The following is a 16,775-nucleotide window of genomic DNA, read 5'->3' as shown; positions in this document are numbered from 1 at the left end:
TACCCCACTTCAGCTCCTTGCATGTTTATGATGAAAGCCAGAAAGCACTTTCTCGCCCTGTGAATTAGTCAGTGGGGAGAAGTGCTTTGAAGCCAGTAGTGAGAAACAGCAGGGGTGACATTTTCTCTTTTACTCATCTCCTCTCATGTCGTCACAACAGCTGGATCCAGAGTCTCGGCTTCCATTGAAGAACAGTCTCAGGGAAGCAGACTGATAATGGGGCCCAGACCTCAGCCCGGACCTGCACTGTAACCTTGGTCTCCTAGGGTCTCCTTGCAGGGCTGCTGCAAGTGTCACAAGATAGGGCAGTATGCCCTGCACATCAGGCCCTGCAGCCCTGCTCCTTGCCACCAGATGCTCTGCCGTACATCCTTACTTTGACTCACTCACTTCTCAGATGAACAAATGTGGGCCTTGGGATGAAACCTCGCTCCTAGCCCCCAAGCTGTGGCTTTTGATAAATTCCATCTCTACCTCTTGAGCTAAAGAAAAAAGCTGGGACTCAGGGATGGGATCTTCATGGTTGGTCCAGTGGTTTCTTCACATATGACAACTGCCTCTTTATTTTCCCTGCAGGTCCCGGGAAGTGGGACTTCCACAGACCAAGGGCCCATGGCCCCATCTGAATCTCACTTATTCCAAGCCTCAGACTCAGACCACTCCTGCACATCTGTGTTCCTGGCTTATGAGCTCCATGGGAAATGATGAGTGAGAGCACTGTGGCAGCAACTGAAGCTAAACCTTCTTCAGATCTAGTCTTGCAGGTACTGTTCTAGCTGCTTTGAACTCAGGTGCTCTGGCTCCAGAGTCCAGGTAAGAAAACTGTAAGCTTTTATATTTTCCTTATGCTCAGGATCTTACAAAGGGCATAATAGATATTGATGGGTCCACCAGGGTCCCAAAGATGAGGGGGAGCTGCATAGTTGGTCACCCTTCTCTAGGGTGGACACTGCCTATGCTCAGCCTGACTCTATCACCTCTGGGCCCTTACCTGGCTCCTTAAACTTTGACCCAAGTCATTTTTCACCCATTTTACATGTTCAGGAAGAGTGGGATTTTGATGAGTTGGACAGCTGCCAGGTATACAAATGGGTACCATAAAGAGAGATTGAGTATGTTTGTAGAGCTCTTATTTCCTCCTCCACCTTCACATGACACAGATCTGTCTTTGAAAGAAGTGCAAACACCATCTGTCTCTTGTTAGCAAGTAGCAGAGGCCTTGGATACTCTAAGACCCTGTTCTCCTGGAGACAAGCTGCCAGGGATTGTGCAAGTGGTGGGTGGTCCCAGGTCAGGACTGGACAACTTGACACCATCACATCTCTTTGATAGATGTCTACCCACATGTTATCAGGGATAGATAGCAATAAAACCCCTGCCTGAGATGATAGTCAGTGATTAAGAAACTTATTTTCCCCTACACTGGCTTTCCTCCTCCCTGTCTTTCTCTTTAGTTTGAGAAGACTGGATGTGACACCCAGTCTCAAAAGACTCCCTTCTGAAGAAAATCCTTTCTCAGCAGCCTGGAGGATCAGTCCTTTTCAACATGCCCATGCTGATGAATGCACTTGTTCAGTTGTATGCATTTGCCCTTGCTTTTCAGCTAGTTCCATTCCTGGTCTCTATCCTGCATCTTGAGAATTTAGAGGGTAGAAACTTCTACTTTTATCTTCTACTTTTGTTCAAGTCAGATGCTATGACATGGAACCTTCATGGTCTTTAGACAACAGTGTGAATAGCAAGTTGGAGATGACAGTGTGTTATCCTGTGTATCAGCCAGGAGAGGTTAGGTACTGCTGGTGTAACAAGCAACCCCAAGATGCTGGAAGCTACAATATCAAAGATGTATTCCTTGCTCATGCTATCTGAGTCAGTTGCATTTCCTCTCCATGTCATTTTAACCTGGGACCCAGGCTGACGGAGAAGATCCTATTTAAAGAATTGCTGGTTGTCATGATGGAGAGAAAAGAGAGCATGGTGATTAACACCACTGGACTGTGCAATTAAAAATGGTTAAGAAGGGGCTTCCCTGGTGGCGCAGTGGTTGGGAGTCCGCCTGCCGATGCAGGGGACACGGGTTCGTGCCCCAGTCCGGGAAGATCCCACATGCCGCGGAGCGGCTGGGCCCGTGAGCCATGGCCACTGAGCCTGTGCGTCCGGAGCCTGTGCTCCGCAATGGGAGAGGCCACAACAGTGAGAGGCCCGCGTACCGCAAAAAAACAAAAATGGTTAAGAAGGTAAATTTTGTTATGTGTATTTTACTACGACAAAATATGAGAGAGAGAGAGAGAGAGAGAGAGAGAGAGAGAGAATGGAAAACTATTACACACTAGCAAGTCATATGACCTGCCATCAATGAGATAGGGGAGTATAATCTACCCCAGGAGGGTCCGTGAAATTCTGGAAATATTAGTATTGTCTCCCAGACCCTACTTGGATGCAAGAGCAAGCTTTTGGCAATCTATTCCTCTCAGGATTGGGGAAGTGGGGCAGCTGCAAGGTAGGGTGAGCCTTCTCTGGCTCTCCTGATGTTGATGGCAATTAGTGGTGGGGACGATGGGCATTAGAGGGAATCAGAAGACCTAGATAGCTCTCTTTCAGCATCAGCCAAGCTTTGTATCTTCTCTGAGCCTCAGATTCCTCATCTGAAAAAGAGGAGCTTGGACTTGACGAGTGCTAAGTCTGGTGTTGGCTGGAGCTGATTGCAACTATGTGAAGAGCCAAGATCTGTCAGGGGAGTGACTCATGGTCTGCCCTGAGATAGCAGAGTACAATGTGAAATAGCAGGTACTCTTGTCCAGGCCCTCACCAGCACATGACCCTAAAGTCTCCACCTGTTTTCATATCTTGGCTTACTTTTCCCCCAGCTTGGTATTCCCTCTTCTTTATTCTTTGCTTCCTCAAAATCTGTTTGTATCCCTCCTTAGAGAAATTCTACTCTCCCATGGCAGGGAGAGCGTCTCACAATTTTCTGGTTCACGCACTCATGTCTTATCTTCCCAACTGTCTATAACTTTCTTGAAGTTTACATCTAAGTTTTGTACTTCTTTTCTTAAGCTCCTCCTACTCTGCTTCTTCCCCACCTCCTACCATATCTTTCACAGAGCTGGACTCAATTGCAGTTTTTAAAGCACCAACTATGGTTTGCATATATTACCTCATTTGGTTCTTATAACATTACCCTAAGGAAGATATTATTTCCCTCATGATAACATCCAACTCATAGCTCTTTGGTCAATCCAGTAAAATGTAAAATATTTAGTGCCATGTTTGGTATGTAGTGAATGATCAATAAGTAGCAGCTACTGCTATTATTGTCACTACACTGATGAAAACATTGAGGTTTGGAAAGGCCAAATCATGAGCACCTATTGCACAGTTAGGGGCTGAGTTTGAATTCAGATTCTTTTGATTCCAAAATCCAGTGACTTTATTTCTGTTCTAGCCCTCCTGGGTATATGTTGGATTGACATTCCCCACTCTGTGCAGGGTAGTATGACCATGAATCCTTGCTTCGGCAAAAGGTGACATTTGTCACACTCTGCTGCCCCCATGAAGCATGGACATTCAGTTCTCAGAATCAAAGGAGAAAGCACTAGTGATGGGCTCACTTTAGGGCTCAAGTAACATGAACGCTGATGTCTGTGTGTTTATTGTTTCAGGAAGCTTTTCCATCCCCTCAACAATGGCAGTCTCTCCTGTCATTATCATCACAGGGCACACACTAAACCATTCACAGCTCTGGTTCTCCACAGTTTACAAAGAACTTTGTCAGACATGTGGTGTCTCTTTGCTCTGCCCAAGCCTCCTGCAAAGGGTGTGCTTCTCCCTGCACAGTGCCGCTGCGTGCTGCTGCCTGGCCAGGTGAGGGGATGTGTCTCAGGCTATGATCAGGGAATGAGGCTAAGAACAGGCCCCTGCCTCTGCCTCTCAGGGCCTGGGCCACACACTGTGTCCCTCTGTATCCACCTCATGGCATACCGCTATATGTTGGCCTGGATCAGTCTCTCCTGGAGGTGGGAGATGGGAGCCCCTCTCTCTTAGAAACTTCCAAGCTGGAAATCCATAGTGACAGGTGCTTCACATGTGCAAGTCCCTGGGGCTGGGGGGAATTCAGCGGCTCTGATTCACAGTGGTGTGAATGCAGATCTCAAGTTGCTCCCAAGAGCAGTTTTGGTGGGAAGAGAGAGGTTACAGAGCTTCCATGGATGGGTACACATGTGGGTGCAGCCAGCAGGAAGGATTGTATTTGGGTGCTGGCTATGGGGAGGATAAACTGGAGGCCCTAGCGGCAGGTTGTTTGACTCCACAGTGATACCCCTTCTGGTTGAGCCTCCCCTTACAGATGGGTGCCTGGAATTGCCTTCCCCTGTTAGACTGTAGCTGGTGCTCACTATGGACATGGCTATCCTCACCTTAATCTTCCAGGCTGGAAGCACTGGCAGGCTACATGGGCACCCACTTCCCAGTTTGAGTAACTGGCCAGCATGGGGATTATTGCTGCTCAACTAAGTCTGAGCTCATGTCAGAAATGTGCGGCCGAAGGGGAGGCGGAGGGAGTGGGGCTGAGGGTGAAGAGGGCACCACAGCGTGGGTGTGGAAACCAAGAAGGGGACAGATATGTGCTAGTCTCCTTTGGTGCTGGAGAGAAGCTCTTTGATCTTCTTCCCTCATAAAGAGGTAAACCTCAACAGAAATTAGAACTGTGGTCTGGTGAGCTAGCTTGGGACTGTGTATGTCCCAGTTAAGAGGCCAGAAACATTAGTAGGAGATGGAACAATTTAAGATGACTCTGGTTTCTGGAGTGGCTGACTGGCTGGATTACAGTACCAGTGCCTACAATGGGAGAGGGAATAGGAGAATAAACAGGTTTGAGAAGCCAAGTTGAGCTTAGCTGGAGTGGTGTTGAATTTCAGTTCCCCATCAATATCCTGGTTGAGATGGAGACACCAGAATGGCACTCTGGAGAGGGAGAGTTCTGGACCTGAGGAAAAGGTGACCTTGAGTCCTCCTCAGTGGGTGGGGTGGGGGGCGGTTCTTCAGTTATTAAAGTTTGCTTTGGACACACCTCAAAGCTCATTGGAAACCTGTAGAAAACACCATGTTTGAGAGGGGCTCCCCTGGGGGAAGGTTGAGTTTTTTGGGCCTAATGTGTGTGTTTGTGTGATCTTAATTTTTTTCTAGCTTATAGATGTCAAAACCAGCTGAGAGCAACCTTACCCCAAAGAACAGTTGAGAGGACTGACACTCCTCCCACCCCTCACCACTGCTACTGAGGAAGCTGTGTTTCAACCAGGGCTCCATAATCTGATTGCAGGGCTGTTGCCAGGAATTCTCTGGAGATGGTCTTCTGTATGCTGAGGCCCATGAGTTTCACAGTAACTCCATCATAAATGTACAGGGAAATGCTCTAAATGATTAACCTGCTCCTTTACCTGCCCTTGGCTTTTACTGTAAGCAGATGCCACCCATATGGAAATGGTGGGGGGAGGGGATGGGAGGGCCTGATGTCTTCATGAGATCTCCAGAGTGGCCTGAGATCTATGTGAAGCATGGATAAAACATGTGTTGGGACCACTGTAGAAGGTTCTGGGGATCCAAGCTGTGTCTGCCAGGAGCAGGCAGCAGTAGGATGGGTGATGGGGGCAGCTGTGGTCTTGGGGTTGGTTTGGAGTCAGTAGCCTTGTTGTTGAGTCCTACCTCTGCCCCTTCACAGCTTCAGTGAGCTCTGGAGGCCCCAAGCTGGTGCACATAGGGCAGACAGGACATGATATCTTGGATTTGATACCCCCACCCAGCTGCCTTGCTCTTTGAGCTCAGATGGAACCCCGGGAAGAATACACTTTTGAGAAGTTGCTGAGTGGGAATTAGGGTTAGGGGCAAAGAGGAGAGGCAGCACTTGGGACCTGTGTACCTCTCCCCACTTGCTCTGCCTAGAGAGAGAAACAAAATCCAGTGTTCTACCCTCCTACCTACCCCACCCCAAGTAAGGATGATCCTGAGGCTCTCTCCTCCACCCAGTCACATTGGCCATTGCCTGGGTGTGGGGCTAAGTACAGATAAGCCTTCCGTTCATCCTTTCCCATCAGAACTCTGGAAACTCCCTTCCTCCTCCCAGCCTCTCTCTTTCTAAGAAGGAAAAAGTAAAGTTGTGCATCACACCTCACACCTCCTAGAGTTCATCAGTGGAGAGGATTCTGTATTGCCTGAGGCCCGACACATGCTATTTAATACCCACGTCGCTAATCTTATGCTAACAATTAGCTTTTTTTAAACATAGCAAACAATCATCAATCATCTAAATATCTGTACTTGGGGTTAACAAATTACATTTCCCCAAATGCATTCATTGTAAAACGAACAAAACACTTCTACGTGTTGAATTAGTCACAGCCTGATGTGTCAGCTGCCTGTGAAACAATTTAATCCTTTTAGTGCACTGAGAAGGTATGCACAGCTTTATAGGATTGCAAAGTCCACCATTGTGGGGACACCAGCACTGCTTCTAACTGCTCTAACGCCAGGAATTGAAGGATAATTGTTTACCTTTTCTTCCTTTTTGTCCTACTCTTTCTTAGGGTTTGCCTCCCTCGGGTCTCATGAATATCACTATTCTTACTCCTCCCCATCATGCTGTAATCCTACCAGAACTTTAAAGCAGAAATTGTATCCTTCCAGCCACGTCCTTGCTCTGGGTAGCTGAGCAGGTAGCTCTCATTGGGTCCTGACATATGTATGTAGTTCCAGGTGATTCAAAACTACCTCTCTTAAGTGATCTCCATTAAACATGTCAGTGAGACCTTAAAGTCCACACTGTTCTCATAAATTTTTTGTTTTGTCTTGTTTTGTTTTGTTTTGTTTTGCGGTACGAGGGCCTCCCACTGTTGTGGCCTCTCCCGTTGTGGAGCACAGGCTCCGGACGCGCAGGCTCAGTGGCCATGGCTCACGGGCCCAGCCCCTCCGCGGCATGTGGGATCTTCCCGGACCGGGGCACGAACCCGTGTCCCCTGCATCGGCAGGCGGACTCTCAACCACTGCGCCACCAGGGAAGCCCTCTTGTTTTGTTTTTACAATGTAGTCTTTCCCCAGTTGTGCTCTCTTGGTGTTGACTTGGCCAGTGCTGTGTATCTAAGAGCCTGATCAATGTGGTATGGAGACTTGACCTGCTAGCAGAGTTAAACACCCTGGAATCCTCCTCAGTATTCTGTTATAATCAGTGGGCCCTGGAGGATCCAATTTCCAGGATGTGTAGGAGTCAAAGATAAAGAAACCTGGACTAGCTAAAGTGGTAAGGACAGATTTTAATCAGTAATATACAATTTCAGTAGGGAAAAGAGTCCAGCATGAATTGAACTCAACTTTGATTTGTACAGGGGTGATAGGAGGTTTTAAAGAGAGAATGAGGGACTAGGGATGGGGAATTGAGGGGTCCAGGGGCTTGAGCAGAGACAGGGAAGTGAAAAATTACAAAAATAGTAAAGAGGGGATTGGTCCATGTGAAGCCCATCTGCGTTAGCTAACTGGTGCTTATAGAAGTTAGGCCGCTGCCCTCCCACACAGGTTGGGAAACAGGTGCTGGCTGGAGCAGTCAATTCTTCTGGCAGCCTTGGGTTTTCTCAGTAGGGATTTTTAAGTTGGGGTCATCCTAGGGTTGTGATCTTGAGCCGTTAGAAACTATGTTGGGGTTTTGTGCAAGTCTTTATAGGCCAGGGTGAGGTCCAGTGGAGAAGAGGAGCCTGGCTAGAATTTGGTCAGGGAGAGGATCTTTGTCAGGGCATTGAATCTAGGTGAACGAGCTTTCCTTTAGGAACTTGGCTCCTTCTTCCCTGTGGAACACACTCTTGAACCCCCTCCTCCTGGTTCATCTTGTTTTATCTGCTTCTATTTGGTACATTTAGAGTTAGATCCTAATCTTTTCCCCTCCTCCTGCTTATACAGAAAATGACGTGTGCAGATTTTCCTCAACTTACAAGGGGTAAGTTCCAATAAACCCACTGTAGGCTGAAAATGTCATAAGTAGAACATGCATTTAATACATCTGACCTACCAAACATCATAGCTTAGTCCAACCTACCTTAAAAGTTCTCAGAACACTGGGACTTCCCTGATGGTCCAGTGGTTAAGAATCCACCTTCCAATGCAGGGGACACGGGTTTGACCCCTGGTGGGGGTAAAAAGATCCCACATGCCGCGGGGCACCTAAGCCTGTGTGCCACAACTACTGAGCCCATGCCACAACTAGAAAGAAGTCCACGTGCTGCAAGGAAGAGTCCATGCACTGCAAAGAAAGATCCCACATGCCACAACAAAGATACCATGTGCTTCAACTAAGACCTGATGCAACCAAATAAATAAATATTAAAAAAAGAAGATGCGATATATATATATATATATATATATATATATATATATATACACACACAATGACATACTACTCAGCCATAAAAAAGAATAAAATTTTAAAAAATGTTCTCAGAATACTAATATTAGCTTAAAGTTGGGTAAAATCAAAGAACACAAGATCTATTTTATAATAAAGTATTGAATATCTCTTGTAATTTATTAAATATAGCACTGAAAGTGAAAAACAGAATGGTTGTACGGGTATAGAATGGTTCTAAGTGTATTGGTTGTTTACTTTCATGACTGCATGGCTGACTAGGAGCTGTGGCTCACTGCCACTGCCCAGCATCATGAGAGAGTATAGTACCACATATTGCTAGCCCAGGAAAAGATCAAAATTCAAAGTATGGTTTCTACTGAATGCGTATTACTTTTGCACCATTGTGAAGTCAAAAAAACATGAGTCAAACCATTGTAAGTCTGTACTTAGCAGAAGAAGCAAAAACCCATTTCCCGTGAACACTTCCTGTATCGGCTTTCTGTGGCTGCTGTAACAAATTACCATTCAGCTGTGGCTCAAAACAACGTAAATTTATTCCCTCACAGTTCTGGAGGCCAGCAGCCTGAAATCAGTTTCACTGGACTGAAATCCAAGTGTTGGTAGGGTCACACCCCCTCCAGAGGCTCTGGGAGAGAATCCATCTCTTGCCTCTTCCAGCTTCTGACTGCTGGCATCCCTTGGCTTGAGGCTGCATCCCTCCAATCTCTGCCTTCACAAACACATCACCTTCTCCTCTTCTCTGTGTCAAATCTCTTCCTGCCTGTATCTTATAAGGACACTTGTGATGGCAATTAGGGTCCACCCACATCACCCAGGATCCCAATGCAGGATCCTTAACTTGATCACATTTGCAAAGTCTTTGCTATCTAAGGTAACATTCTAAGGTTCCAGGGATTAGGAACTAATATATTTGGGGCCCGTTATCCAGGCTATTACCCTTCCCTACTTGGTAAACTGGATAGAAATGAAACATATTACCTTCCACTGGCTGAACTTTTTTCTTTGAGGGTCACTGTGAACTCATGGTCTTTCAGAGTCTTGCTTATATATTAATATTTGCTGCTCAGATTGTCACATCATGGCCAATAGGTTGGCTCCTTGGTCCTTCATATGTGACACTGACATTTGTGAGAAAATTTCTGCTTTCTGGATGACAGAAGTAATCCCAGGGCTGTTAACTTTCCTTTCTGACACACAGAATGGCTGTCTTCATGGACTCCTGCTTCCTCTGGGTCAAGCCAGCATTAGATTCAAATGCCTGGGCACTGTGAAGGGGTATGAATCAGGGGTGTGAGAAGCGCTGCTGCTGGGGCCAAGGGGGTCACTTTCAGGAGTGTCAAAGATGGAAAAGATGCAACTTTTTAAGGTTCTTCCTTCCCACTGGTTTTTCTACTGTCACATGCAATGTTACTAACACCTTACTTTTCTCGTTGCATGAGGTCTCATCAACACTGCAGCCTTCTCTGAGCCGATGTCAGCAGTGGTCCTTGGCAGGGGCCCTTGCAGAATGGCTCTTTGGCCCCTAGCTTTCTCCATTAATGTAAGGCACCCCTCTCCCTGGAAAGAAAGTGAGAGCACCTCAGCAGACCTCCTCTTCCCTGACTGTAGGCTCCGAATTCTCTGTCTCTGGCCCTAGTTAGCAGAATAAGGAAATCTTGCCACTGACATATCCCCCTTTTATGTTATCATAAGGAGCAGCTTCTTCTTCACCAATGCAGCCTCTCTATTCAGTGAGCAAGGACTGAAAGGTAGCAGATGGTCCTAAGGTGTCCTGGTAAGCTGTGAATCACAGAGAGGGGATACTACCATGACGTGAGGGTGCAGACAGCCTGGTGACATCTGTGTGACAGGGTCCAGCTCTGCTGACTGCTTGCTTGGGAGCCTGCTCACACTGGCTGCAGACACTGCCCTCCTTGGGTGCTGTGTGGCTGGGCAGCCTATTCAGATCTGAAGGTCTCAGTCCAGGTTATAGTATAGACTATGGTTTCTTTTTTTTTTTTTTTTTTTGCGGTACACGGGCCTCTCACTGTTGTGGCCTCTCCTGTTGCAGAGCACAGGCTCTGGACACGCAGGCTCAGCGGCCATGGCTCACAGGCCCAGTCACTCCACGGCATGTGGGATCCTCCGGGACCGGGGCATGGACCCGCGTCTCCTGCATCGGCAGGTGGACTCTCAACCACTGCGCCACCAGGGAAGCCCCTAGCTATGGTTTCTAAACTACTGGCTCTGACCTGTTACTGAGTCATAAAGTCAATACAGTGGGTCTTGACTAGCTTTTACAAATAGTAATTATTGTCACTGTACAAACATGTAAACATCCCTCACTGTCAAGCTCTGTCTGAAGTGCTCTACATGTATTTCCTCATTTAATCTTCATGTCTACCCTATGAGTAGCGCTATTATTATTTCCAGTTTTCACAAGGGGAAACTAAGGCACAGAGCCCTTAAGTCACAGAGTTAATACCTGGCAGAACTGGGATATTTATTTATTTATATTGAAATATATTTGACATATAATATTTTGTAAATTTAAGAGTTACAACATTTTGGTTCTATACATTGATATGATTTCCACTGTAAGGATAATTAGCACCTCTATCACATTACATAATTATCCTTTCTTTTAAGTAGTTGGAATAATTAAGTCCTAGTCTCTTAGCAAGTTTGATGATTATAATAATACAATATTGTTGTCTATATTCACTGTATTGTGCATTGTATCTCTAGGGCTTATTTACTACTTGTTGTAAGTTATAGCCTTAAACAACATTTGTCCTGTCTCTTCACCCCCCCACACACACCTGGTAACTACCATTTTATTCTCTGTTTTTACAAGTTAGGTTTTTAAAATTTTTACATATGAGTGATATCATACAGTATTTGTCTTTCTCTGTCTGACTTATCTCACTTAGCATAATGTGCTCAAGGTCCATCCATGTTGTTTTTGCAAATGGCAGGATGTCCTCCTTTCTCGTGGCTGAATAATATTCCATTATGTATATATAATATGTATATAATGTCCATTATATATAATATTTCATTACATGTTATATATATATGTATAAAACATCTCCTTTATCCATTCATCTGTTGATAGGCATTTAGATTGTTTCCATATCTTAGCTTTTGTGAATAATGCTGCAATAAACATGGGAGTGTACATATATATTTGATATCCTGTTTTCATTTCCTTTGGGTATACATCCAGAAGTGGAATTGCTGGGTCACATATGGTAGATCTATTTTTAATTTTTTGAAGACCCTTCATATTGTTTTCCATAGTGGTTAAACTAATTTACATTTCCACTAACAGTTTATAAGGGTTCCCTTTTCTCCATGTCCTTGACAACATATCTCTTGTCTTCTTGATGATAGCCATTCTAATAAGTGTTAGGTGGTATCTCATTGTGGTTTTGATTTGCATTTCCCTGATGTTTAGTGATGTTGAGCATATTTTCATGTGCCTGTGGTGATTTGGATGTCTTCTTAGGAAAAATGTCTATTTAGTTCTTCTGTCCATTTTTTAACTGGATTTTTTGGATTCTGAGTTGTATGAGTTCTTTATATATTTTGGATATTAACCCCTCAACCAATATATGGTTTGCAAAATTTTTCTCCAATTCTGTAGGTTATCTTTTTATTTTGTAAGTGGTTTTTGTTTGTTTGTTTGCTTTTTGCTTTGCAAAAGCTCTTAAGTTTTGTGTAGTCCCAATTGCTGATTTTTGCTTTTTTGTGTGTGTTTTTGGTATCATATCCTAAAAAATCATTTCCAAAACCACTGTCCAGGAGTGGTTTTTCTTTCCCTAACCTTTCTTCTTGGAGTTTTATAGTATCAGGTTTTATGTTTAAGTTTTTCATTCATTTTGAGTTAATTTTTGTGAGTAATTTTGTGGGGTCCAATTTTATTGCTCTGCACGTGTTTGTCCAGTTTTCCCAACATTTGTTAAAGAGACTATCCTCTCCCTATTGGATGCTTTTAGCTTCCTTGTTGAGTATTAGTTGACTGTATAAACAGGAGTTTAATTCTGGGCCCTCTATTATGTTCCATTGGTCTATGTGTCTATTTTTGTGCCAGTACCATACTGTTTTTGTTACTGTGGCTCTGTAGTATAGTTTGAAATCAGAAAGTGTAATACCTTTGGCTTTCTTCTTTTTTCTCAGGATTGCTTTTGATATTTGGAGTCTTTTGTGGTTCCATACAAATTTTAGGATTGTTTTTTCTATTTCTGTGAGAAATGTCATTGGTTTTTTGATGGAGATTGCATTGAATCTATAGATGGATTTGGGTAGTATGGACATTTTAACAATATTAATTCTTCTGATCTATGAACACAGGATGTCTTTCCATTTGTTTGCATCTTCTTTGATTTCTTTCAGCAAGTTTTGTGGTTTTCATGTACAGATATTTCACTTCCTTGGTTAAACTTATTTTGAAGTATTTTATTGTTTTTATGTTACTGTGAACAGAATAGTTTTCTTTATTTCTTTTTCAGCTATTTCATCCTTAGTGTATAGAAATGCAATTGATTTCTGTTTGTCAATTTTGTATCCTTCAACTTCAGAAGTAGAATTTAAACCCAATTGGGCTGTCCCTAGAGTTTGTGATCATAATTGCCATACTTTCTGTCCATCAGTATAGAAAAAACAAAACAAAGCAAAGCAAAACAAAACAAAAGAGGAAATAGAATAGAGAATATTAGATTGCTTGTACTAAGGATTAAGTATTATTTTATGAAACTTATTCAAGTTGTGTTTTCACTGAACTGAAGTTGTGTCTGCTCACCTAACATGGAGCAAAGCCTATCTACTGACATCTGGTTGTGGTGAAGGAAAGTACAGTGTTTATTGTAGGGTGCCAAGCAAGGAGAATGGGCAGCTCATGCTCAAAAGACCCAAACTCCTCAATGGCTTTTAGGGAAGAGTTTTTAAACACAGTGTGAGGGAGAGTGTCACAGGGTGCATGATCAGTTTGTTCACAATTTTCTGATTGGCTGATGGTTAGATAACAGTGTGATGTTTTGCATATCACAATCATCAACCTTCTGGTTAACTTTTTCCAACTGGTGGGGGTTTTGGTATCTCTAAAACAACTCAAGGATATGGCTCTGGATATTATCTATAGCCCTTGAGGAGGAACTAACAATCCTTGACTTTGTTTTATGGCTAAACTATTATTATTTTGTCTTGCTTGACTGGTTAACTTTTCTGATTAAATTTGCTCTTTGGAACTCAGGAAGGTCTCAGAGGCTAGAAGTATTTTACAAACAAGAGGTGGAGGACATAGGGATTCTGTCCTTGGGAAGGCCCCATGGGGTCTTGCTTGATTTCGGTGTGTGTATGTATTGGGTTGCAATGTGAAATCTATTTCTTAAAATTGGTCATGATCAAAGAGTTTGAAAAGTTCTTACTGGCCCAGAAGATATTCTGTCTGATGTGAATTTACAAATATATGGTTCAGCCCATTGCAGACTGAGTTTATAATTTAACTCCCAGGTAGCAATGATAAACAGTAATATAATGGAACACAACATCATAAGCTATGCTACGTGCTAACAGCTACGATTTATTGAGGCCTACTGAATGCTAAGCACTTTGATCACATCTTCATAAGGTCTAAATGAAAATGGAAGGCTGAGAGTGGAATAAGGGGCTAACGTCATCTGAACCCCAGGACCTGCGTCTTATGGGGCTGTTCTCACCAAGCTCTAGATTTCTCTCCAGAAATAATTTGATGTCTTAAAACTCTCTTGGAATTTCCTGGAAATTGACTTGACAGAAAAAGTTGGCCATAAAGTAGGTCATCTTAGTGGATAGTCCCTAAAATGTCAGCATACTCAAATATGTCTTTATCTACTTACTCCCTTCCTCCTCTTTGTGTTTCTGGGAATCCCTACCAGCCTTAGGAGAGAAGGTCTGGCATTTTTCACTATCCTCCAGGATAATGGCTTCTGTTCTCCAAATTCACTGGCTCTCTACATCTTTATATCATTTACATTCAGCAAGTTAATTTACCTCTGTGAGACTCATGTTTGCATATCTTACAATAGAAATAATAATAAGGTTTACCCTACGGTGTTTCTATGAGTATTTAATGAGTATATATATAATCTATGTACAGGATTCCAGCTAACAAAAATAAACTTCCCTGGAGAAAGATAAGCACTCAAAAATATTAGCTGTTAACAAGACAGGATCTCTGGTGCCTGACCCAGTACCCTGAACATACATATGTTATTAAGTATATTGTAGATTTATTGATATAATTCCTACTCCTACCATTTTGCTTTCCCACTAACAATTGAATGAGAGTTCCTGTGGTTCTACATCCTTGTCAGCATTTGGTGTTGTCAGTATTTTGGATTTTAGCCATTCTAATAGGTGTGTAGTGGCATCACATTGTTGTTTTAATTTGCATTTCTCTAATGACTTATGATGCTGAATAAACTTTCATATGTTTGTTTCTCATCTGCATAACTTTTGTGAGATTTCTGTTCAGATCTATTGCCCATTTTTTAAAACATCTTTATTGGAGTATAATTGCTTTACAATTGTGTGTTAGTTTCTGCTTTATAACAAAGTGAATCAGTTATACATATATATATGTTCCCATATCTCTTCCCTCTTGCATCTCCCGCCCTCCCACCCTCCCTATCCTACCCCTCCAGGCGGTCACAAAGAACCGAGCTGATCTCCCTGTGCTATGTGGTTGCTTCCCACTAGCTATCTAGTTTACGTTTGGTAGTGTATATATGTCCATGCCACTGTCTCACTTTGTCTCAGCTTACCCTTCCCCCTCCCCGTATCCTCAAGTCCATTCTCTAATAGGTCTGTGTCTTTATTCCAGTCTTGCCCCTAGGTTCTTCATGGTCTTTTTCTAAAAATTTTTTCAGATTCCATATATATGTGTTAGCATACGGTATTTTTCTTCTCTTTCTGACTTACTTCACTCTGTATGACAGACTCTGGGTCCATCCACCTCACTACAAATAACTCAATTTCATTTCTTTTTATGGCTGAGTAATATTCCATTGGATATATGTGTCACATCTTCTTTATCCATTCATCTGTTGATGGACACTTAGGTTGCTTCCATGTCCTGGCTATTGTAAATAGTGCTGCAATGAACCTTTTGGTACAAGACTCTTTTTGAATTAAGGTTTTCTCAGGGTATATGCCCAGTAGTGGGATTGCTGGGTCATATGATAGTTCTATTTGTAGTTTTTTAAGGAACCTCCATACTGTTCTCCATAGTGGCTCTATCGATTTACATTCCCACCAACAGTGCAAGAGTGTTCCCTTTTCTCCACACTCTCTCCAGCATTTATTGTTTCTAGAATTTTTGATGATGGCCATTCTGACTGGTGTGAGGTGATACCTCATTGTAGTTTTGATTTGCATTTCTCTAATGATTAATGATGTTGAGCATTCTTTCATGTGTTTATTGGCAATCTGTATATCTTCTTTGGAGAAATGTCTCTTTAGGTCTTCTGCCCATTTTTGGATTGGGTTGTTTGTTTTTTGTTATTGAGCTGCATGAGCTGCTTGTAAAGTTTGTAGATTAATCCTTTATCAGTTGCTTCATTTGTAAATATTTTCTCCCATTCTGAGGGTTGTCTTTTGGTCTTGTTTATGGTTTCCTTTGCTGTGCAAAATCTTTGAAGTTTCATTCGGTCCCATTTGTTTATTTTTGTTTTTATTTCCATTCTCTAGGAGGTAGGTCAAAAAAGATCTTGCTGTGATTTATATCATAGAGTGTTCTGCCTATGCTTTCCTCTAAGAGTTTGATACAGTCTGGCCTTACATTTAGATCTTTAATCCATTTTGAGCTTATTTTTGTGTATGGTGTTAGGGAGTGTTCTAATTTCATACTTTTACATGTACCTGTCCAGTTTTCCAGCACCACTTATTGAAGAGGCTGTCTTTTCTCCACTGTATATTCCTGCCTCCTTTATCAAAGATAAGGTGACCATATGTGCGTGGGTTTGTCTCTGGGCTTTCTATCCTGTTCCGTTGATCTATCTTTCTGTGTTTGTGCCAGTACCATACTGTCTTGATTACTGTAGCTTTGTAGTATAGTCTGAAGTCAGGGAACCTGATTTCTCCAGCTTCATTTTTCTTTCTCAAGATTACTTTGGCTATTCGGAGTCTTTTGTGTTTCCATACAAATTGTGAAATTTTTTGTTCTAGTTCTGTGAAAAATGCCAGTGGTAGTTTGATAGGGATTGCATTGAATCTGTAGATTTCTTTGGGTAGTATAGTCATTTTCACAATGTTGATTCTTCCAATCCAAGAACATGGTATATCTCTCCATCTGTTTGTAACATCTTTAATTTCTTTCATCAGTGTCATAATTTTCTGCATACAGGTCTTT

At 42.9% G+C, this 16,775-nt stretch overlaps 1 protein-coding gene across 1 annotated transcript in view; it reads left to right on the top strand.

Annotated features, from left to right (window-relative positions):
- Positions 1-451: 451 nt before the first annotated feature.
- The window catches only part of LYPD8 (LY6/PLAUR domain containing 8), a 37,172-nt gene continuing 20,848 nt past the window's right edge, over positions 452-16,775 (top strand). The window contains exon 1 of the mRNA XM_067732425.1: positions 452-764. The gene's annotated coding sequence lies outside the window, so the exon portion shown is untranslated. The remainder of the gene's footprint in view (positions 765-16,775) is intronic.

The sequence above is a fragment of the Pseudorca crassidens genome, chromosome 3 (genome assembly GCF_039906515.1).
Source record: "Pseudorca crassidens isolate mPseCra1 chromosome 3, mPseCra1.hap1, whole genome shotgun sequence".
NCBI classification, from domain to species: domain Eukaryota; kingdom Metazoa; phylum Chordata; class Mammalia; order Artiodactyla; family Delphinidae; genus Pseudorca; species Pseudorca crassidens.
Note: the sequence above shows the minus strand (reverse complement) of the source record. Positions and strands in the feature narration are given on the sequence as shown.